We start from the raw sequence: 24,721 nt of genomic DNA on the forward strand, positions 1-24,721 counted from the left end.
ACTACATTCAACCGATTCAGGCGTGTTATAGCGGAGGTGCGACATATTGACATGAAAGGTAGTTGTAAATCCATCGGCCATAGCAAAGGTAGATCCATCATCTGGAGAAAGTCTTGCACTAGACGATGGCTATTTGAGCCGAAACATGTCTCACGCATAAAAGAATTGTGGAAATGTTCAACTACCTTTCATTTAAAGTATTCTAGAGTAGTAGTCTTACGCAGAGGGCGGTAGTGGTATGTAAGTTAGAGTATTGCAGCCTTATGATTACTACACTGTAGCTCTTAATTTCTCCCCCTCCCATGCTAATTGTATTTAACTCCCTGAGGGACTTCTTCCCCGTGCCCTCCTAGATGCAAAAGGTACGTGCTCTCTTAACCTTCCTCTGGGACTTTTCCATCTATTCCCTCCATTTCCCACGTAACTGTTGTGTCTCATTACGCCCTATGAATGTAAAAGTATATTTGTAGGTAAAAATATGATGTGTCCTGTTATACCTCTCTGGAAAGACACTAAAAAACCATATGTATAATCAAAAAATTACAAGATCGCCATAACTACGATCATTAGCTGAGTGCCATACACACTTAGAAACCAAGTTCCTCTAAGGAAATGACTAGTTTTTAGGACCCTTAACCTACCCATTGGATTGAAAGAATTAATAAGGTATGGTACTTTTTTCACATAATTTATTTAAGTCGACCGGTTTCGTTGCATATGCGACATCTTCATCCTAAAAATTAATTCTGTGAAAAAGAAATCCTAAAAATAAAGAAATAAATTCTGCGAAAAAAACACCATGCCTTTTTGATTCTTTACTATGTATTTTCACTAAGTAAATCCAGAAACCATGGCGTTTAACCCACTGGCTCAATCACAATTTATCAGAATACTGATTTAATGAAAACGAGAGATGGAAAATATTCCACCAATTTCTTTAATAGTGCACGACTCGTTTCCACCGTCAGGTCATTTTCAAGTAAAATGCGAACTTATTGGTATCAGCAGCTGAATTTTGGGGTAACGTTTAGTTTCAGGCAACTCATATGAAACATAATACTGAGCCGCTAAAAAGAGCTTAGCCTGGACTGCCATGCACGCACTCCGAATTAAAGCATTTTTATTAATAATGATGCTAATGCCCAATAAATAATAATCAATAATGCTTACTAATAATTGCTTCAGCAATTGAGAATAGGTATCTTTAAGAGCGATACGAAAAACATGATGTCGGGAGCCTCACTATATTTCCAGGTCCAACAGAAGCGATAAATTGACAGATATTTTACGGAAGGGATAAATATCGGAGTCAGTTTTTCTGTTTCTGTGGATTTTTAGCACAATTTTGTGCATTGCGGGTGACTCCGTAAAAGTTATCACCGTGGCTAGTCCCGGTATACTTAGATTAAGAATGGCTAAAAATTTATACACCACTCCAAAAACTCTGGGTAGAGACATCAAATAGGAGCCGTAGAGGTGAGAATAGAGGAGGATAAAAAGGCTAGGCAGGCGTACGAACAGCGCGGGAGAAAAGAGACAGGAATTATTAATGCAATTTCACCCTTCTGCAGCTTTGTATAGGGGTCGTTACGATTCTCCCTCCACTGAGTCTATTCTGCGTCGGTATTCCTCGTGAATCAGCCTCATAATGAAGTTGACGTGGCAGAGGGATAACGGCCTATTTCCCTTTCCTACTTGAACCGGTGCAGAAGTAATTAAAACATTAATTATCCCAAGTGGTCTTTCAAATAGAATACCGTTGGTAATGAAAAGAATGGAAAAGTTATGACCGGATGTGGAGACTTTTATTGAAGGAAGATGGAGGAAGATAATTTTTGATTATCAAATGTTGATGAGGAAAAAAAATAATTATCCAAAATATATTTGCGTATTCTCGTCAAATACTTTCTTAAAGTAAACCAGAGGAATACAAACAACACCTCGCGGGCCAGAGACCTATTCATCAGTTTCGTATGGACGTTATCATGTACGGAAACACAGATTTACGAAATTTTACGATTTTACGAAAATAAATAACTGATAACTTCAGGCTTAACTTTGTAAATCCTTTCCATTGTGGAAAGTAAAAGAAAATTTTTGTATGGTTCACAAATATATTTAAAAAAACACGATAGGGTTTCATTATATAGTTAAATTTCAGGTGCCATCTTATCAGATACCATATTATCTGTATCTGAAGATGTAACTATGTTATTAAACGTGGGTCCTGATGTTTAAAATATAGATATAAGTAGACCTTACTAAGTTAATTCTTTTATTCTCTACGAAGATTTACGTGTACCCTGTCAAGATCAGCCGAAGCTTACTGCTAAGGATAATGGAAAAAATAGTAATGGTTTTATTTTTTTTCATTTGGCCCTTGAATATGTATTTGGCCATCAAACTAGTTATAGTTAGATAATATGACCCTCTTGCCGAACATATGGGTGACTCTTGACCCAGACAAATGTTTTAGGAAATAAAAATGGCGTTCTTAATAATTAACATAAGGTAGTGAATATTTAGAAAATGGTTAATTTTAGTAAAAGTCACAGTACTATCACATAAAACTTTAACTATTTGCAAGATAAACACAGATGCTCCAGAATGAATATTTATCTAAATAGTAGCAATATATGTAGTCGAGTGATTCAGGAAACAGGATCACCACGGAACAAGTTGATCCTAAAAAGTCACAGCTGATACTACTCTATACATACTTACCATAAATACTGATAAATTACATTCGAATATAAATTATTTGAAGATTGGAATCATTAGGGCTAATCTAAATTTTTTTACGAAAAGACGTCTCGTCACTCTAAAACCACTCGAGTTTTTGAAATAGAAGGTAAACTTTTTCCTCTTACAGTCTTCCCAGTACAGTATATTAGTAAAGCGTGCACTCTTTTAATAATATCTCTCGGACCCTTAGCTTATATGAGGCACAGAATGGTATAAAGGATTAAAATAATGTCTTATTAGTAGCTCTTCAGAAAAAAGTGCCTACTGAATGAGAAAACTATAAATTCTGTGATAAGAAATAGAGCCCCTTAGTAGGTGCAGGTGAAAGACAGAAGGAGAAAAATTTGATTGATTTGAAGTAATCTCAGCAATTTTATTAGTAATTTGAGCTTCCAAGTTAACGTAACAGCATCCTTAGCTCCTATATAATAAGCTAGCAAGACGACAAGAGAAAAAAATATCAACTAGAAAGACGTAAAGAGATTTACTAGTAGAAGACACACGAAGTAATTCACTGGTTGCGAACGTTTTTGCTGCACTGGAAACATATCTTCTAATTTAGTTCGTTTCACTTCTAGGTAGCATGCTGGACTAAAGACTCAGCCTAACCTGATTTCTCAGAGGGAAAGCTTTGACTCTCCGTGCAAGAGATGCTGCGACACGGTATCTGCAGCGCTCTCCTTTCATCAAGTCGGAGTTTCAAGCACGATCCACCTGTTTGATTATCTACATTTGAACACTGTACTTTCGAAAGCTTGCGGTTCTAGGTAGTAGTAGATTTTGAGTCTGGAATAGTATCTTTTATAAGAAATAATTGATTTCCTTTGATGGAATGGTCGCACTGGTGGGTTAATATTCACGTTTTAATTTTGAAAATTCTGAAATTCGTCTGCCTTTGACAAATTTGAATACCTACAGCTATTTACCTCAGTGAGGTATAGAGGAGACCGTGTCTCTTCTGTCTTGAGAATCGTGTTCCAAGATAAGATGACGATCAATTATTTCATAAGCAACCCTGGAGAAGGGGGTTTTGAGGTAGCTGCTTTTACTTACAACTGGGAGGGTGGGATCATGGCATCACTTAGATAAGGCAGGAGGGTATTACTCCTTACTGAATTATGGAGAAATGATCGAGTAAAGCGCACTAAGTGGAACATAGAACTCCCAATTAATAACACTAAGCTTACTAGTAATCATTTGTTAAATAGATACTAATGAACTTATTTGATGTTAGTTAGTACTTGTGGGCCATGACGCCGCCTCAATTTCCGGGTGGCGCCAACGTTTCTTGATCGATGCAGTTCGCTTTTTCAAGGGAATCTTTTTCAAGGGTTCCTAAGATTTCCCAGAAAAAGTGACCAGCATCGGTCGGAAAACGCTCGGGCCATTCAAAATATGACATGGCGATGTACCCCAAAAGATTTTTTCTTAACTAACATGACGAACGCCCGTGAAAGTTTTAACGAAGAATTTATTTAATATCGCTATGCATGCAGAGATACTCAAGTGAGTTTGACAAAGGAACACTTCAAGAAGAGGATAAAACAGGTTTTTTTTTCACATGAAGCCAGTATGTACAATCGAGAAAAATTGGGTTAGAAAGTGGGGTGAGTGGAGTGATTCGACGCATTTTATTTTTTCCTACAATAGGAGTTGAAGTAGTCAAAAATGGCCATAAATGTGCTCACATAAAATTTGAACGCTCCCTACGCGGAGTTGTTTGAATTCTATTTCTACTCAGAGACGCTAGGTTGGGCATTCAGCTTTCCATGAGCTCTCTTATCCCTCCTATCCCCTCCCTTTTCATATGCCAAACATTTACCCGCTCTGTTCCTCATGTTTGAAGATGTACCTACGCGCCGATATTGATTCACCAAAGGGATTTTATAACCAGTTACTGGAGTTTTGGTTACAATGTAAACACATCCTTCCAATCACCTTAATTTCACTGATGGAAACGTTTGACTTGGGATAGATTCGACTTGATTAGTGAGGCAAGGGAGGATCAAAACTGGAGTGGGGCAAGCTGTGGTCAAGTTGTAACACAGAAAAGGTTAAGGAAACCAACATTTCAAGAACTTCTAAGCGCGTATATTAGATTGAATCATAACAGCGCTGTATTAGTTTTTATAATTATTTGCTCAAAAAAATATTTCAATTTTTTTCAATTTAATAATTAATACTAATATCTTTTTTCTTGGATTGAAAGTAAATTTGTTCAAAACTTTCGTTTTGAGCTAAATTTTCATCGACTTCTACCTGAGGGCAGCTGCCCCTAGCTGCCTCCCACTGGGTACGTCCGTTTAGAGAGGGAAGAGAGCCTAAAGTCTCTGCGTAAGAAATTACGGAAACTGCAGATCTGCCTTTTAATCACTTCGAAGCTTTGAACAAACTCCCTGGCTTATTAGCATTTGTCTTTGAATACCGACCGTGCCCTGACAGAAGGTAACTGATCCCAACGGGAAGGCGGTCTCCAACATTGAGTCGAGCTTCACGTGTCAAGTAGCAGGTTGGTGACTGAAGGAAACTCTGCCTATACCGTGCGATTTGAAATAAACGCTCCACTTAACATTATCACTGATATAGTTAAAACAAAGCAATTTCCTCAGAACGTATTCTTAGATATCAAGCATATCGTACATAATACACACATTATTATTAAAATTAACACTTTTTGCAGCGTTTAAAAATCAAATTTAACACCATCGCAAATAAGAAACGTGTTTTCACTTCCATGAGGGTATTAATTTGCTAATAACTAAAAATAAAGGACAGAAATATGCCCATTATTTGTATTCGTCGTGGCTCTCATAAAATAAAAAGCAATTCATAAGTATCTACACAAAGTAAATCAAGTTTTTAATTTAAGTTGCATTGAATTTTTAATGATTTGGACACTATTTTTTTTACTTAGAAAATATATAATTTAGCGGACTTTCAAATATTACATTTTAAATATTGCATCGTGGGAAGGGAGTTTGAATCCCCACGTTATACGTTTCATCTGTCCGGGTGAAGTTCCTTTTGAGCGCAATCCCTCCGGATCTGCGAGTTCCCGTCTTTGCCTTTGAGTGAGATACTGAAGGCCTTAGGATGGAGAAGAGGGAAGGAGTGCTTATCCGGATGTAAATCACTCCTTGAAATACTCCTTTGGTGAATATCTCTTTATTTGGCTGCCACTTCCTCCAACTCATTCACAGGAAAGTCCTTGCCCCGCGAAAATGCTACGGAGGAAGAATAGGAGAGATAAATGATAAGGAGGAACGAGGACGAAGCCAAAGTCGGTTGACAGCAAAGCTCGGGAATGATACTATTTTTGCCCTGTAAAAACGAACGAAGAGTGGCGAAATACGAACTCTCCCACTGAAGATATATGCATGAATATGTGATCATTAAAAATGTAGGAAATTTGCATTCAATAAATTGGCATAAATTTTACATTGTGAAAATTTCATACTTTATTGCCCATGGTAAGATAGATATTTCTAGTTACAAGCGACACAGGTAATGTTGTTTCAATTGCACAGCCAAGGAAGGTGGTTGCATATACACGGGGTAAATTATTAAAAATTCCCCACACATATTTTCTTCACGAGTGCAGTCCTTTCCTATACTTGCGTATTCCTTTGTCTCATCAACCTAAGAACCAATAGGTGGAAAATATACGTGGAGGGAAAATGAGAAAGGAATGCATATCGCGAAGCAAGTATTCCCCTAAGGAATTCCCCTTTAGCGCACATCTCTTTATTTGGCTCGGCCTCCCTTCCTACCACTCTAACAGGAATCCCTTTTCCCGCAAAAATACAGCGACTAAGTGCGGGGCAAGGAAGCTGCGCTAAATGAGAAGGATAAATGACTGGAAAGCGAGATGTAATTGGTTGGAAATCTTGCTAATACCCGCTGATAACTTTGTGATCAATTGAAAATTAGTACGCACCGTAGCATTTTTGTTTTAAAGCGAAAAATATAGGTTATGCAAGTAGCCTGGGGTATTTTACTGGTTTTGATCTACAAGAGATTATTACGAAAAAGAGGGAAACGACACAGAATCAAGCTGTCACAATATGTTCCTGAGAGTGGTGAGGTAATAACTATCCTCTTGGTGGTAGATAAAACTACTCTTTGCCGATTGAAAAAGGAGAACTACAGCACATAACCATTGCGTAATGATCATTGCGCATTTAGGTCCACTTCATGGTGCGAAATTTCGAGGGAAATTATTGAGTTTGTAAAAACTTAGCATGCTTTAAATCAGGAAAAATATGTCATATTTCATTCACTCCAATACTTAATCTGTTCAGTCTGACTTAAGGCATAGACTTAAAAAAATGAACAATTCTTGAATATAAAATATATATTCTACAAAAATATGTCATAGGTACTTATGATATGTATAACAATTAACTTATTTACTTGAGGCAATCGTGATGATTTTTCGACCTCACATTACTGGTTGACGGGTTTATTTCTTCATGTTAAGTATGATTTTATTCCACCAGAGAAAATTCCTTTAGTGCGTAATCTTTCCCCTCTGCCGTCGATGCGGGAATCAAGAGGGCCAATTGCACGAAAACGCAAGTGAAGGGAGAAGAGAGAAGAAATACTTATCTTGAAGCTAAGATTCCTCCTCCAAAGAATACCTCCTTGGTGCACATCTCTTTATTTGGCTCTCACTCCCCAAGCATCTCAGAGCAATCTCGTAAAAATGCTACGGAGGTAGTGAGAGAGCAAGGTAACACAAGAGGGAGCAAAGGTGTGGGAAAAGCAAGAGGTGGTTGGGGTGGAGAAGTTGAAGAAAGTTAATCCCAGGGGGCTGTATGAATATTCAGGCGGAAGGAGAGGAGAAAGGGTGAAGGGTTCATTTCGAAAGGGAATCGAGGGTGGGGGGGGGGGGGTGAGAGAAATTAAGAGTTTTGCCACCGAAAGGGGGAGGGGTTTGAGGGGTAAGGGGGAATAGATTACATGCGGAGAGTAGGGTGGGGGAGTTGAAAGGGAGACCCCTCCCCCTTGAATGAGAAGCAGTGGCTCATTGAGAGCGAAGGCGATTATGGCGTCAACTCCCCGGCAACCCTTCCTTCCTTCCTTCAAACCTCGCTGCTTCTTCAGGAGTTCGGGAGTTACGAGCGAAAGATAGCGAAGCGAGATGTACGCTCTGCGGATGTATAATGGGCTACGAAAGCACATGTGCACCTCTGACTATTCACCGCCTGGAGATAGAACAAAACACGTCATATTCCTCATCTTCAGTCGCGTTTCGTGACGACTACAATGAATGATTTCGATATAAATAATTGCAAAGTTTGAATTGAAAACCGCGAGATTTTCCTAAGCAACTGCTATTGGCATAATTGGTATTTAGTGGGTCGTGTAGTAATAATGTCAACGAAATCTAAGCATTACGTTCGCCTATATTATGGGAAAAATGGTCAGAACGATCTCAGAAGGCTATTAACTGCTTCGATAGCGGGTGACGGTGTTCATCAATATCAGTTATAAAATTGGTGCGACCGCGACTGGCCTAAGGATTTTAGGGAAGTCGTACTTACGTATCATGACTTATGTACGCAGCAAAAACCATCAATTCCCTGTTTAATTCACGCTCGTCACTCCCAATTCCTGAAGAAACTTTTCATTTCTTTCGTCAAATCAGATATCACTTCTTTGTTCTGCGTCAAATAACTTCCATACAACTCCCACTTTTCGGGGCGAGTCATGCCGCGTGTTCTCAATCCCAACTGTCCCCAGACCGCTTCTCCTTCCGAAGCCATTTGATGCTTCCGCCACGACTACTTTCAAAAGAATTGCATAAGAAAGATGAAGAATTTGAAGTGATTAGCACTAGTTACGAATTTTGGCTTGTCTTGGGAGCTCGATTCCTCTGCGGCCCACTGTACAACATGCTAACTCCTAGCTGAGCTGCAAGACGCGAAGTTTTCGTTTTCTGGGCCCTCGCTGGTAGCTGTAGCAGATTCCAAGATCGTCCAAGTGTCTTAAGTATGGACTCCTTCACAAAATTTGTAAAATCTCCATTGTATTACCGTTTGAAAAAGCAAGGTACTCGTATTTTTCTAACGGTTCGAAGGTTGATTGAAATTAGTTTATGAATTATCTCTTCATCTTATTCCTCACAAAAAACGGTTAGTTAACCTATAAATACAGGATGTAAATTCGGGAATAAATACTCATTAATAATACCACTACTTTAGAAAGAGCTTTGCCAACTGTACTTGCTCTCCACTTCAGTTGCTGCCGTCTTCATGTCTCACATAACTTATGGCAACTCATAAGAAAAATAGGATAATGATTATGGGAAACGATAACCATGGCTGATTTGTACGCTAATTTTAACACATGCCACAGTTAATATTTTTTCTATCGAGTGATCTCCAAAGTCACATGTCACTGTTCATTTAATGAAAATTGATTCATTGAAGGTCAAGTATTTTTATACTTTAGTTTGTTTTATTTACAGTTATTTATAATTCTTTCTTATAGAATTTTAGATATAACTTCCTAAAGCAATTCCAAAATATAAGATCAGACTTTAATTCCGCTGCAGTAATAAAATGAAAAATTATCAACAATATGGAAGTTTGGTCAAAACCAATGTCTTTCTCTCAAAACTTTGGTTACTTGTAGGTACCTACCACCCCAATCATATAAGCACATTATATTTTGATGTATTAAGCAGAATTTATGAAACAGACTCTTAGTTATCGGAGAAGGATTCTGAAAATTATACTTTTATTATGCCACATTGTGCTTTGAAAATTCTCATTAGATAATTATTGGAGACATAATTATAGTCATTGTATATTACTATTAATAATGTTGAATATCACTAGAGCGAGGCAATGAAGATGACTGTAGAAAAAAGAAAAGGTTGTTTTACGTCAGATGTTAACTTTTTATTTTACGAGTTTTTTTTACTGTATTTGACCCCGTAAGCATGTAGCTAATGTAAGTGAGATATTTTTTAAAATAAATAAGTTTTTCCAAGCTTAAATTGAGTAAATACCGCAAACTATCTCTCAATACAGGCGTGCCTACAGCGGGTGCCTTGGTTGCCGTGGCAACCTCGCGCTATGTCTAAGGGGTGCAAAAGTGGCCAAGGAAATCCAAAGAATCCAGTATAATAGGTAATTTTTAATGCAAAATAAACTAAGTTAAGAAATAGGCAAAATATTTTTGATTTTTAAACAGTAGACATTAACCTCAATTTTTCACATTTATGTATTACTAGCTGACCCGGCGAACTTCGTACCGCCTAACAATCAATGAACTTACAGTTTACTTACACCAGTTATAAATCAAGAGCGGCTGTATCGTTTTTAACCAAGTTTAATTTATTATAATAAAATAAGGATACAAATTCAATAAAACTACGTAAATGAGTACCAAAATTGCTTGTCAGAAAGATATTTTCTTTTTTGAATCTACACATGGTGGATCGAAGCACGTTTACGCGGATCTTTTTCAATAAATTTTCTTACGTTTTAGCTTAAGAAATTTTGGGCATTGTGGTTTAATGAAGCAGTTCATGAAATAAAAATTATACGCATTCAGTTGTTGGCTATTAGCGCTATTAGCGGTAAAAAATGTTTTTAGGTCCAAGTCTGTTGCATACACTTGGCCCATTCAGGGGGCAGGTTGACACAACCCCAGACTGACGCTTAACTGATGCTCAAAATCGTGAAAGAAAAGCCCCTATGAAGCAGCATTCCCATTAAATGACTTAAGGCGCGCCAGTTTTAGTATCTCTGTTTGGAAAAAATGCAATGCGTAAACGTACTGCATGCGTAAACGCACCACGGTGAGCCCTACACATTCGGGTTTAATGTCTTGCGTCAAGCACCTCCTGATAAACAACACTTTTGGCTTTGTTATCAGGCGCAAGATGAAGCGGATGAAGCTAAATAAATATAGCGAAGCAAAGCAGTGACGCAGCGAGGGGAGGTTTTGGGGATAAACCCCCCCCCCCCCCCCCCAAGAGCTTAAGAGAGTTTTTTTATGAAAGATTTTGTTATTAATATTAGGGGGACGGATGACTAACAAACAAAACATATTTAACTATTCACACAGCCGCAAAACTCACTATTTTGAACCATTTATCTTAAAAAATGTCTGGGGGAAGTGCCCCCACACTTCCCGCTTACCTTAGCGAGTTTTCTATACCCTACAGACCCGTAGTATTAGCTGCGCCCAAAACCCCCTATCCTAGCTACGCACTTGAAGTGAAGGAAGAAATACAGAGGATGGTTTATCGACTCGTGAACATAGCACGTTAAATTGACCATGAGAAAATCATGGGTTTTCATTAGCACATGAGCACAAACAACACAAAAACTGAAAGACTGACCATGCGATTTTTAATCGTTATCACGAATGTAACATGAATTGGAAATTGAATACGTATAAGCTCATAAGGGCATATGAATTGAGATCATGGAATCTTCGGAATGAGGACTTCCTCACCTTTGAAATTCCTTTGAGTAAAGTTACGTGAATCACATTCATAACCAATTTTTTTAATCACCAAACACGTTCCGTTGGATAGTTATGGTTGGTTTGTGCTTCGAAAGATCATGAACACAGAAACTACATTTTTTCTGTGAATCGTGCCTTGGTAAGCCAGGTACGTCCAAGGACTTCAAATATTCAGATAGATAGTTGGTGATTTCGTCTTCGTTTGTAACACATGTAAAAGATTCGAACCAATGCAGAGTACGAACTATTTGAATTTACCTCGTTTTAGTCATCCACATCTTCGTTCTTGCTCGCTAAATATCTTTGATTCTTTTGGTGATCAATCATATTCTGGAACGCTTTGTTGATGAGCTCACCTTCCGCTGAAAATAATTTGCAATAATTCCAAGGAAATGAGTTAAAACTACTCGATTCGTCGACAGGAACACGGACATTACCGTTTGTCAACAATTGCTTGGAGATTTGTTTACAAACACGGTAGTGAAGTGTCAACTCGAGCTGGGCCACGGCTGGGCTTACAATTAGCTCGAATTAATTTTTTAAATTTAATTTCAATTTAATTAATATTTTGAATATATGTAGTAATTAAAATGTTATTTTGTTACGAAATTCAGTCATTGAAGTGGTAAAAACAAAACAAATTATTTTATTTGTAGTTTTGACCGACTTATCAATTGTTGTGTTACTATAACTCCTAAAAGCATGTCCATATGAAAGAGATGAATTTTTTTTGTGAAATTATCCTTTTTTTAATGGCCTATATGTTAACCCCGCCTGAGACGAATCCAAAGAACCAAATCTCATTGACATCGGTGCAGCCGTTCTCGAGTTATAAGTGTTCTAACTAACACGATTTTCGACTTTCTTTAATTTTAGATTAGAAAACGTTTGTATGTGAAAAAGAAAAGGGCTGTTTTTAGGGTTTTCCCGGCAATTATTCGATTTTTTCTCGCCGTAAGAACCATCCTTGGACTTCAACGAACATTAAAAAAAAAGAATTGGCCAAATTGGTCCAGGCGTTGTTGAGTTATGCGCTTACCAACACATTTTGCGATTCATTTTTATATATAAGAAGATGCAATATATTATACTATACATTTCATATTATTACACTTCCTTCATAAACACTAATGCAAGAGACTAAATGTACAGGGAGACGCTCATGAACAATCCCGGGACCCACGCTAAAAAATCCGAAACACACCTATGAATGCCAATGAATAGAGTGCTCCGATGTTCGAGTTCCTTCCTAACTAATCAAGTAGGCTTAGAGGTGCACCCTGGGAAATGAAATGGTTGGGTATCCTCAGGCAGAATGGCAACACAAGAATTATTGTCATGAATCTCTTGCGTGAGTTAATGAGGAGCTCATTGTATTCAAGAATAATAATGGTCCAATTCCGACATGCAGGCATCCGTTACACGATTTCGGAGGAACTAGTAATATGTCCGCCATCCGTATTTGCGCCGAGTTCTCGATTACCCTCGTCAGGGGTGATATTCTACAGCTATGTAGTAAAGTCAGAAGTGAGATTCCACGCCATAGAATCGGCATTGTTCGGCAGGTTTTTTTTTCGACGATTTCATTAGCAACTTCCGTGCCCAAAATGCAGAAGCTTCCAACCGCGCCAGGTCTACCGATCTGGGTCATTTCCATTCGTTCTGGCGCGAGACACCGAGTTACCTGTTGTATATCGGTGTGCATGCGTTTTTGCCGCATTTCGGCAGCTGCTCTCCTGTATGCATAATTAAAGCAGATGGAACGTCGATTGTGAAAAAAGATATTCTGTTGTGTCACTAAACACTGAATGTATGGGAATTGAGGGAATACGCAAAAAAATATATGCCAAATTGCATGCTACGGAAGGCTTTAATGTAATCTCTCCTTAAATTTCAGTCCATGTTACTGCTATCAACTATGCAATAATCAAACATGTAAACCACCATATTTGGAGCAAATTGTAGATTTAACTTGCTCTATTTTCTCTCTAAAATAATATAATATTGTTATTTGTTCATAAATTAGTTTGAGCTCCTAAAATGTATTAAGATAATCATAAGACAAAGAAAACTAATGGTTATTAAGGGCTTGCAATCTGATGCTCATACATGCTGCGGTGTGCATGTGGCGGTCCTCTTGCATGCTGCATGCTGGTGACTGGTCACCCCCTGCCGAACACCTTAGAGGTGGCTTGCATGGTATTATGTAGATATAGATGTATAGACGAAGGGGAGGAAGATACCATCATCAACAGGCTGCAGCGGAAGAATTGAAATAGTAAGGTGCAGTTTACCAAGCACAACAGCGATTTTAAGTTATATAAATAAATAATGTCGAATTTTATGGGCTATGTTATGTATATATAGAGTTATTGCATGTGATTGCAACGTGCTACTCAATTGGACCCTTCGAATCCTATCAAATTTGTCATACTTATTGACTCCAGTAATGAATTAAAAATGATCCAATTTGTTGAGGTTTACAACATCTAATAACAAATTTACAGGGCATTAAATTTTGGAAACTTTTGAAAAAGTTGAATGTATATACAGTGGAACTTGGTTATTAAGTCATCAAAGGGACCAGAAGATTTTTAACGTTATATCCGAGTGGCGTTACAAAAAAGCAGCCTTAAAGCTGAGTGACACCACAACTTAACATTGCACAAACAAAACAAAACTAACGACGTGTAAAACAACTGTCAACATACGCGTCTACCGATTTGATCGATAGATTTTTCTTCCTCATAGGAAAATCTACTAAAATTGGTAGCATATTAATTGCGTAAGCTTGGTTTCGCTGATGGTAGGACCTGCCCGCCTTGTGACGGTGCAGGATTCCTCGTCCCCTCCCTTCCTTCCCCGTCCTTCCCCTGGAGGCGTCGTCGGGCTCTCATCGCGGCGATGCCTCTAATCCTTTGTTCCTATCTGTCCTCCCCCTCTCGAGAGGCTCGGGCGTATAAGTCTCTGACTTGGTTCCCGGTCCTCGAGAGCGTATCCTTTGCGGGGGCCCGCCCTGGGACCCCCGAACACACTGTCAACATACGCGATGCTCACACGGAGGTAGGTAGTGATGTGACTGATGATCTACCGTAACTAACGAAACAAACAATACAATACAGTGGGCCTGTGTCAGTGACCTTGTAAAATGTAGGGTTGGGAAGAGATAAGACCCAGGTATGCGGGACAGCACCCGCTCCCTCCAGACACCAATTAAACAAAAGAGTTGCATTCCGTCACCTGCTCAACGTCCATCTTGTGGCCTGTTTTTGCTTTTGATGTTTCCACACATGGTTTCTATGAGCTTTGGGACATAATGCAATCACACTACCACTTTTGCAACCTAAGAACCGCAAAATCTTTGACGCTATACCCGAGCGTCGCAATATTTGTTGACGCTATAAACGGGTTTTCGTACAACATAAAATGTTCAATTTTGGCTGGTCTGTATAAAATGTGACGTTAAACCCGAGTTGACGTTACAGCCGATGCCGTTATAACCAAGTTCCACTGTATATATAACGTAAAAAAACCCTAGGTTGGGCAGAATCACAGAGCACACTAAAAAAAGATAATATATATAAGGTTTGATGGCGTTTATCTCTTTTTTATTTGCATTTCCCAGTTTGAATGTCCGGCACATTTATTGCTCATTGCCTGAACACCTCCAAAGTTTTTATTTCATCGCTAATTCGATTTGGCCATTCAATTTTTACCAAACTTGAAAGGAATCGGAGAAAATCGACTGGATAATGCAACCTTTTTGGGATATTTTGTCTTCTACAACACATTTCTCACTCCTTTGATGGCACAAAAATAAAATTTTTATAATGAGGTAATTTTCATGTACGTTAAATATGATATTTAGTGCATAAATAGATACATATAGAATAGAATTATTTGAATTCCATCATCATTTAAAGTCAATCAGACAACCTATAGCCTATAAGCTAATTTTATACCATAATTGTGCATTCGGTATTTTCGCTGATATCCTAAAATACTTATAAATACATAACGAAAAAATAGAAATATTTACTCTGAGCGCAATCATGTACCTACATTAATTCGGTCCAACGCAAGTTTTTCAGTTTAAAAGGAAAAAAAAAACAACAGAGATTTCATTCATCAACAGAAATTCGATTTATCAGTCAAACAAAGTTTTAAATTTTCCATTTCAATGACACTTAACTGGTGACATTCGCGAGTCAATTGCTCAAAAACCAGCATACCTTAAAACTGTCGAATTCCTTGCCAATTTACGACTTGTGCGACTTTCCGGTATTCGGATCTAATTAACGGGCACCATCCCGTTTTGCATGGCCGGGAGGCCGAAGTCCTTCCACGCAGTAAATTTGACATGGGTAGTTGAGCTGGAGTGCCCTTTTCCGATGCGGATGGCATGGACACAGGAAAAATTATTCTCACGGCCAATGTCACCTCGGTGGAGCGAAAATGAAAAAGAAAAAAACGAAAGTTGTCGGCAAATTCCGCAGAAACCCTGGCCAAAGCCAAACAAAAGTTAATATTTATTTTATTATGCATTTTTCCCGAAAACAGCAAAAGTATGACCTTTTACGACGGGGAATATTGAGCAATTAAAAATGAAAGATCAAAAACACCCATGTTCTAGGATAAGGGCTACCTAACTGGGCGAGAATCGAACCAGCGACCTCAGGTTTGACAAGCGAGAACTTTACCACCAGAAAAACGCCAAATATTATTTTAAAAAATCCATGCAAATCCATTGCATGACTGGAGAGATTCATAAAGCATCAAATTTCCTCGTAATATTTAAAATAAAAACTACTCGTAATATTTTTATTCGAATATTAGCTCAAAAGTCTCCCCGGTGGAACAATAGCTTAAGCACAAATAAAAATTTCGGCCGGCTTAGATCTTGATTAAGAGTTAACTAGTTGATTAATGAATAGCCAATTTAAATAATCTCCTGTTTTATGTTGCAATGGACACGATGGCTCAATACGTTCAGTGTTTGTTTTAAAACAATTTTCCACGAAACGTAGATGCACAATTAGCTGTGATGAGTAAATATATATTCTGGTGAGTAAGCTTTTGATAGATATTTTTAAATATAATTTAAAAAAACAAACAGAGGAAAGAAATACAAGTGAGCTAGTAAAAATGTGTATTTAAATTAAGTCATATTAGAAACAATTAAATAAGCACATGAATTGTTGCAAATTGTTGATAATATACACGTAAACTTTCAATATTACGGAATCTGACCTCGTGGTCTTTGTGAGGTGATAAAGCTAACTTTCAAAGCTTTGATAAAATAAAAATGTATAAAATTTTATGGCAAAATAAAAAAGCATAAAAGGCTATGATAAAATAAAAAGTATAAAATGCAATGGTAGAATAAAAAAGTACGAAGCACCCGCAGCCACATTGGCCAATGAGAGTGGTTTCGGGAGCCTACTAGATTAACTCGTCCGGCAGGGGGAGGCGGTCACCCAGGCAACGAGGACGGATGATTGAAATCGGCAAAATTCTCGCCCCGAATTTTGTGGATTTTTTTAAAAATGCGACGCGCAAATTGTCCCAGAAACTCCATTAACTCTTCCAGAGCGTCTCTTGTCCCTTCCCCTCCTCATTCCACCACAGTCAACCCCTCTCGCTCGGTCAACACTGCCTTCCGCCAACATTCAGCACAACGCAGCCGTATATGGGTTTGTCCCAAAATCAGATTCGCAGGGAAAACCTGGTTTTACTAAATGCAGCCGTGGAAGCGTCAAGCGTTTCTATGGATGGAATTATATTTACATTCGGCTGCGGTTAAACGAACGCTTTACAGCACAGCCAGTGGATAGAGGAGGAAAGAATTCCGCTACGATGCACTTTCGGGACCAATTGACGCAGAATTGAAAATCAAAACCATTTTCCTCGAAGTGCAGTTAATAAATTTGATTGGGAAAAAATATTTTGTTGAATTTTGTGTTTTATGTTGAGTTTTTTTTCAATGGTCAATACTCGGAACTGGGGCTGAAAACACGTATTTACCTTCGCGATGAAATTTTCAATCCGTCATTCCAATTCAAAAGGGCTACTTTTTATTTCCCAACCCGTCGATAGGCTACTGGATACATCATAATGCTCTTAGTGCATGATAAAAACGGAAAATATCTGTGTTGAATCGGGTGAGCTAACATTTTAAGTCATATTTGTTTACTCAAAAATAGAAAATTGCCGTTCCCAACAATTCCACTGCTTCTGTATAGAGATTAAATTCAAATTCTCGTACCTGAATGTTCTAGGTGTTAAAATTCGAAATATCATTTCGAGAAGATGGGAATACATTTTCATATGAATAGGCTGCCTAAGAAATCGCCGATTTTTAAAGAAATTATTCAATTTGACTGGAAATTAAGGACGTGTGAAAGGATATCTTTTAATGAAATAAAATTCAAGACTAAAAACACAAGGATAAAGTGTAACTGATGCGGAAGACAGCTTATGGTAGTCCATTGACGAAGGAGATGTTCGGGAAAGAGATTATTTTTTTGTAAACTTCTTCGAATAAAGATGACATGAGCATAAAAATGTATTTCTCACTCTGCAATATTTGGAAACTCATTTAGGTAACTATTTGCGCAAAAATTGATGATTTTTCCTATCTAACCGATCATAATGACCTTCACCAAAAACCAATTACACTTGGTTTACAGTCAGCATCAACCTGTTGCTTGAAAATAAATACTGAGCTTTCGTATGTAAGAAAAGGATTCATATAGGTAACTAATATAATTTATCAACTTTTTAGTGAAACAATAAGAGTGAAAAGAAATTCATATACTAGATTTCCGGAGAGGGAAATAAAGGCTTGTATCAACTCCTTTCAGCAAATAGATTACTACAAATCAGGGAACATTTTTTAGCATATTATTTTACAATTATGCATAAATTCGAAATTATTCATCATATTCCACTTACTATAACTACTTTCAATGTGCTCTGCCGTATCAATTAAAAAAAAATATTTTAGGGTTGGAATTTGTTAGACTTTCCCATCATCCTTTCGAATTTTAAAAATGAGGTTTCATAAACCTGAGATATTGCTTAGCAATTACGTGGAGGTATGTGACGGAATTTCTCCCCGAGAACTTGGCTATTTCAGGAGCTTCGTACAAGTTCTACATTGACGGCTTCCGTAACTTAATTCATACTACCGACATACTAGTTATGCTATACTGCAGCTATTCATTTCTTTCCTTCCGAAAACAGCTAATTAAGTCCATCCAATCCTTTATCACTGTGTCGTACTTAATCTGCCAAGGTACTTATGTCTAGGTCTTCCCTCCGAGACTTTTCCTTGAAATTTTCTGTCCCTATTATTACTCACGTAATCAGAGTGCTTTATAATATGGCCTTATTCACTGCATCCATCTCAAGTAAATAAAACATCAAAGTTCTCATTTGTCTCCTATTCTTCGTCTCTCATTCCATCCTAAATTCGATTTTCGCCACTATAGTCTCATAAAGATATCTTTTGAACGATCACTAATTTATTGCAAGTCCCAAGAAACGTCTCAGAGGTATATGGGATGCTGTGCGAACTGAAATTAGCTTATTTATAATTACGCATGCAGATATCCTCCCATACCTTCAAATTCTCCCTGCTAAGACGCAAGATTACAATCGTGCCTGGAAATTCCTCTCTCAATCGAAGCATCTCACGCGTGGCTGACTCCTTTGCTGATAATGCTTGAGAGATCACTTCCCAGATTCATGCTCCTAACTTCATCACCCACTTGGAGAATGCAGATAAATGTAAACATAAAATAAGCCACTCACTGAGCCATCGAGTATGAACATTTTGCCGTAAAATATTTTTCATACGTGGGACTCACTGTAGATGAAATATGGGTTTTACTTACTAGTCTGAAGTACCCAATAAAATAATTTCTTTTCTCAAATTATAAAACAACCTCTGGTCTCAGTACCATTTTATTACAATCGCATGGTTAGCCTATAATCTAGCTAAGCTTGTACCATGATGTGATGACGCCAAACTGAGACAGACGTGAGAATAGTACACATCCAGTCTAGAGTCTAGTTCCATGCCTCGTTTTTCATGGAATTTAGTTAAATAACAAGTATTTTCATCCAAGAGGAAATCTAACAATTAAATATTGTTGAAATTGGTCAATTCTTATGTTTAAAGGTCTACAAAATAAGCAAAATTTTTTTTTCGCAACGATGTGAGAATTCAATAAAGTTTCCTCGCACGCTATTGAGTATTTAATTTTCACGGTTTCACAACTTTTCACAACACGGCTCCAAAATATGTGGAACATCTAATTGTAAGTAAAAGTGGGCAAAGCTGAAAAAAGACCATTATTTGCTTTTAGTCATTATTTCAGAAAATTTAAAAGGGCGAGAAAAAGATAAAAGAGCCTTGACTTGAAAGATTACTTGACTTTTTCTTCATTCAACTTCTGCATTTGGCCATGATATTTTATTAAAATTAATAAAATGACTAATTGAACTTAAATAAATGGATATCACAATATTTTAGTCACTATTTTATCCAAGAATCTAAGCTCATTAGATAAGGAATAAAAATATCAATCGGAGGAAAGGAATATAGAGACTTAAGAAAATAAAAACAATGTAAAACTGTATTAGGGAAAGCAAAAATTCAAAGGCCTCCAAAACGTAAAGGAATAGGTGCATATAAAATTATGATTTTTATCGAATGCTAAAAAAATGAAAATGGTAATATAATCGATAATATGGGGCTCATTATTCGATCACAATTTGGTAGTTGGCCAAAGTAATAAACTAAACACCTTGCAAGATTAATGGTTTATTCCAAAACTTACTCTTACCCCCAGAGTCGTCATCAATTATCTTTAAGTGAAAATAAAGTTTGCCGGGAAGAAAAGGATTATGAAACAAACTTAAAGCAAAGCACTGACCCAGACCTGTGAAGGTGAAAAAGGGAGCTAATTGTGCCTTAATTCAATGCTAGTTATATCGTACACCTGTAGGACTTAATTTTGTACCTAAAGGAGTAAATTTATTCGTATTTTTCGCATCTTGCCCAAATATATTTTTTTCACATTTGTTTTCGCCATATTTCTCAATAATCGCTGTAGCAACTAACACTCATAACCCTCCCTATTAGACACATAGCCCCTTGACAACAAAAGCCTCTTACTAGAGCCTCAGGTAATAGTGATGATAACATGGGAAACCTCTCAAGGAATTTTGCCTCAACGGGACCGCAGGCCTTGTCTTCCGGAGGACGTGGGCAATTCTGGGCCCTTCTTTAACCCCTTCAAAAGCGCCTTCAAGAAGGAAGAACCTTCCGTTCGCCCCTCGAAGCAATGACAACGGCCCTCGGGCGCCCTTCAGGGAAATCCCTTGTTCTCGCAAATGGGAACAAGGGATCTCCGGTGATGCAAAATACCTGTCCTTGTTACCAAAATTGGGAAAATGAAACTGATAACGTTCCCTTTCAGCAGCACTTCCGCGGGAATGAGAGTCGACGACACCTTCTTAAGAATGGCTTTTTCACATCAATTACTTCTTCACTTAAAAAATCCAGAAACAAATTATCTTTGAGCTGGACAGTTTAATGTGTACCAAGTGGCGTAGCAAGGGGAAAGGTCCGGGAGTTCGGACCCCCCCACCCCCGAAAAATGAAAGCACACTTACTTTGCATCACAAAGGAAAACCAGATATTGAAAAATCATGAATTTACAAAAGATTTCTTTGAAAAATGAAGTTTTCTCGTTTATGAACAGTGTTAAAATTGGTTTCAAACCCTCTACTTAGTACCCTGTTTTTATAAATATATCCTACCCTTGTTTTGGACCCCCACCGAAAAAAATTCCTGTCTATGCCACTGTGTACTCAATAATATATTTCATCACTTCCCGGGTTTGACCCTCTTTCACTAAGGTATTTTCGAATGCGTTTCACGCCATACATTTCTCCCTTGTCATGTAAGTCTCCTCTCTTGAGTCGTTTCCATTTCTTTGAGACGAGAATTGCAACCGGCGCATTTAGTTAAGCACCGTATCTTACGTTGGAAAAGTAACTAACCAGTATATCTAATGGAGTTCTTTGGGTCTCCCTAATGAAAGTATGAAACCACAAAAGATACAAAATACCCGTCAATGTAGCTAAGGGAGAGAAAACGATACCAAAATTGCTCCTATTTTTTTAGTGGCATTTCCATGGGCAAGAATGTCAACGAGCATTTGTTGAGAATATCTCTAAAATATCATCGTCACATCAAAAATCGGCACACCAATTCTCCTTGTAATAGGCATTTTATATACTTCCGAAAATTATTTTTGCAATGCTACAGTTGAAATGAGTCATCAATAGGTTTAAGGCAATTATAAAAAATAAGACACGCTTTTGCTTACTTCACAACCCCGCAGAAAAGGTCTGCAGCCTTTTCCGGTCACTCTGCAGACTTTAATATTTTTTTATGAATCATATGAATCGACTCCGTGTCTCCCTCCGTTGTTGAGACAATAATTCTCAAAATAGTGAAATTGAACGATTTTGTTAAAAATTAAAAATGCTCCTATCGGTGTGAAAATTGGTTTATTGACGTATCTAGAATCTATTTGCATCTGTATTGTAGACGTGGTTTAGATTCGAAAAATGGCCTTTATAAAAAATTGATTTTTTGACTGCCAAAATGTAGAGGCATAGAAGCAGTTGGTAACACTGTAATAGATAGAAAATGCAGTGTTCCGAAATTTTTTCCCAAGGTTTCAGACGATTTTAAAGGAGGTCGATAACATGAATTTTTCTCATATCTCGTTCCGTTCACCCAAAAAGTTTCATGAATCGGTATGTCAGTGGTCCGAAGCCGGTTTTATGGTGCATAGATTACAATCATGAGTACACCCACCCCTTCCTTCTCCTCGCGTAATTTCATCATTCACTTCAGCCAAAATGTTAATCGCTATTTCTATTTTATTCTCATCTCCTATTGCAATGTTTTCGCATTTTCTTTTGCCTTCTTCCTTGCACAAATTGTCTCCTCGCAATCTCCTGTGAGGCGTTCCGTCTCCTCTATAGAATTACATACCGTAGGCTTATGTAGTGTAAGTCTGGGAATGTGATAACTGCTCCATACCGAAGGGATATGACCTATAGCTTCATTTATAAAATATAGACGCCGACAATATTAGTTATAAATATTTTCAACGATATACTGTTGGTGAACCTTATCCGAAAGCCGAAATGAAGATTTGGATCAGACAAGCAGCTGGTACGATGTAATTTTCACGTATACTCACGTCATAATGGTTAATTAATATATAATTCATTGTTTTAAAACAGTAACGTATACTCTTTCTTTGTTATGATATTAATAACATAAAAATATTCTACTAAATTTTATACATAACTGAGCGAAAATTCACTTGTTGAACCTTTGAAAGTTTTAATAGCATTACTCAAACAAGTGATTCCTCCGGCAAATTTTACTTGCATAAGCACCCTTTGTGAAATTCACTCGTCTTCTCAAATAAATTCACGGAATATTTAGTTTGTTGTAAAATTCATGCCCTTGAAGCCAATCTCGGAAAAATGAAGCTGATGCCATTGAAAGTCCTTTGTCCTTTCGAAGTATTTATTCGAAGAACAGGGCTGACTACAGTATCGCCTGCTTGGATTCTTCTCCCAAATAATTGATGCTTGATAGTCACAAACTGCTTGTATTTTTAATTAAAATACCTACTCTCTTTCTGGTGTTACTATTTGAACGAACGTATTGCCATTCCTTCTAATCGCAAATGTGAGGGAATATCATGGAACGCCGGTTATTGTCTTCATGTCGTTGTGTTAGGTAAAATACGTAAAATTTAAGGGAATAAGTTGAAAGTTGGAAGTACTTGGAAAAAGGAGTATTCTCGAGTTAGACCTTCAAATATTCCGTACCCTTTCTCCAGCGCAGCGCACCCATTTCTCTTATGTGTAGGATTTCCCCCTTCTTCCGTCGCTAAAGCCATCCGCATAGCGTCCGCATAACAGGGCTCACCTATTCCCAAAGAGATCTCACGGACCGCAAGATCCCCAGCCGCCGAAAGTATTTGAATTGTAGATCTACTCCGAGCCAACTTTCACACGGATTTTTTTCAAGCACTGTTCTCTTGCACTCCACTAGGTCTAGGAACAGCGTCTAAAGGTTCCAAGTGAGTGGTACTTGATGAGCATGCATGTATTTCCCTTATAGCTTCAAACGTTTGTCCTTTTGAACACTGACTCCGTACGAAAAGAGAAAATAGGACGCAACAGGTGCTTAGAAACATTCCCTTGGCCTCTGTTTCATTGGAAAAATTTCAAGGGAAAATTACAGAAAATATGTAGCAATAGCTTTTTCATTATTCTGGTGGTTCTGAAGGAAAAATAATGGAAAGGCAATTCTGATGACGCGTTTCATGGAAGTAAAAATATTTAAAATTCTGAGATTTGTCAAAAGAAAATATGATTGTCTGAATATGAATGATATATGCATGACATATCAATGATACCTCTTTTTGTCGCCACAAGTCGGAATGAACAAGGAGAGTTGAGAGAATAATTGTGTAATCACTCATATTGGCGCCATAAAAGCAGTTGAAAAGACGCTCTAGGTGCACAAAGACTGCAAGGACAGTGTTACAGGCTACAGATTTGTTGTCTGTATTGGTAATCTGTAAATTGCAATTATATTTAAGCCTACAATTACAATTTGGTTTAATAATTATTAAACTAAAAGAATGAATATATATAGCCATGTGTACGAAAAAATATTTTATCCCAATATACTGGTAATAATCAGCGTTAAAATAGTTTTATTTGAAACAGGTTCAAATAATCAATAGATCCACAGTTTTTGTTCTAAATTCAATTTTTTTTATTGACTTTTCATAGAAAGATATATATTAAGACTAATAAGGTAGTCATTTTTTTCAGTCTAGGGATGTAAAATATTATTTGATTTTTACTGTTGTCATACAACTCGGTGTAGCAATAGAATAATAGTATCTCATCCGGTAACATTTTCCTTGAATGGGCCATCACGCATTTGAAATATCTCCCGAATGTTATGATTATTTAAGTCGTATGTTGAGTTAGTATCGAAGAGAATTTTCATTATTTGTGGTGGTGAAAAACATTATTTAAGGTGGTTCACATGATACATAGATAAATGTGTAGGTAAATCTGGTGTTTCAGGAACTTTCTGGGAAGTATTTCAGAGAGGTGACCTCATACATCATCTTACTCCCTAAATTAACGATTTATAATGAGGTTGGAGGCTTTAATGAAGGATATTCTCAACTTTTTTTACAGAAATCGACGACATTACATTGTCCTCATCATGATCCTTGGCTTTGCCCAAAATATTGAATGATTACATGTTTTTTTTTCGAATACCCACAGAATATTTATCACGGCGGGTGAAGCCATTTCCTTTTTGACGGAGCACATTCGATATCCTCGCTCTCATTCA

General features: G+C 37.5%; 1 long non-coding RNA gene across 1 annotated transcript in view; it reads right to left on the reverse strand.

The window, feature by feature from the left end:
- The window catches only part of LOC124154136, a 628,788-nt gene that overhangs the window by 1,831 nt on the left and 602,236 nt on the right, over positions 1–24,721 (reverse strand). The gene's annotated exons all lie outside the window — the stretch shown is intronic.

This window comes from Ischnura elegans, chromosome 2 (genome assembly GCF_921293095.1).
Source record: "Ischnura elegans chromosome 2, ioIscEleg1.1, whole genome shotgun sequence".
NCBI classification, from domain to species: Eukaryota; Metazoa; Arthropoda; class Insecta; order Odonata; family Coenagrionidae; genus Ischnura; species Ischnura elegans.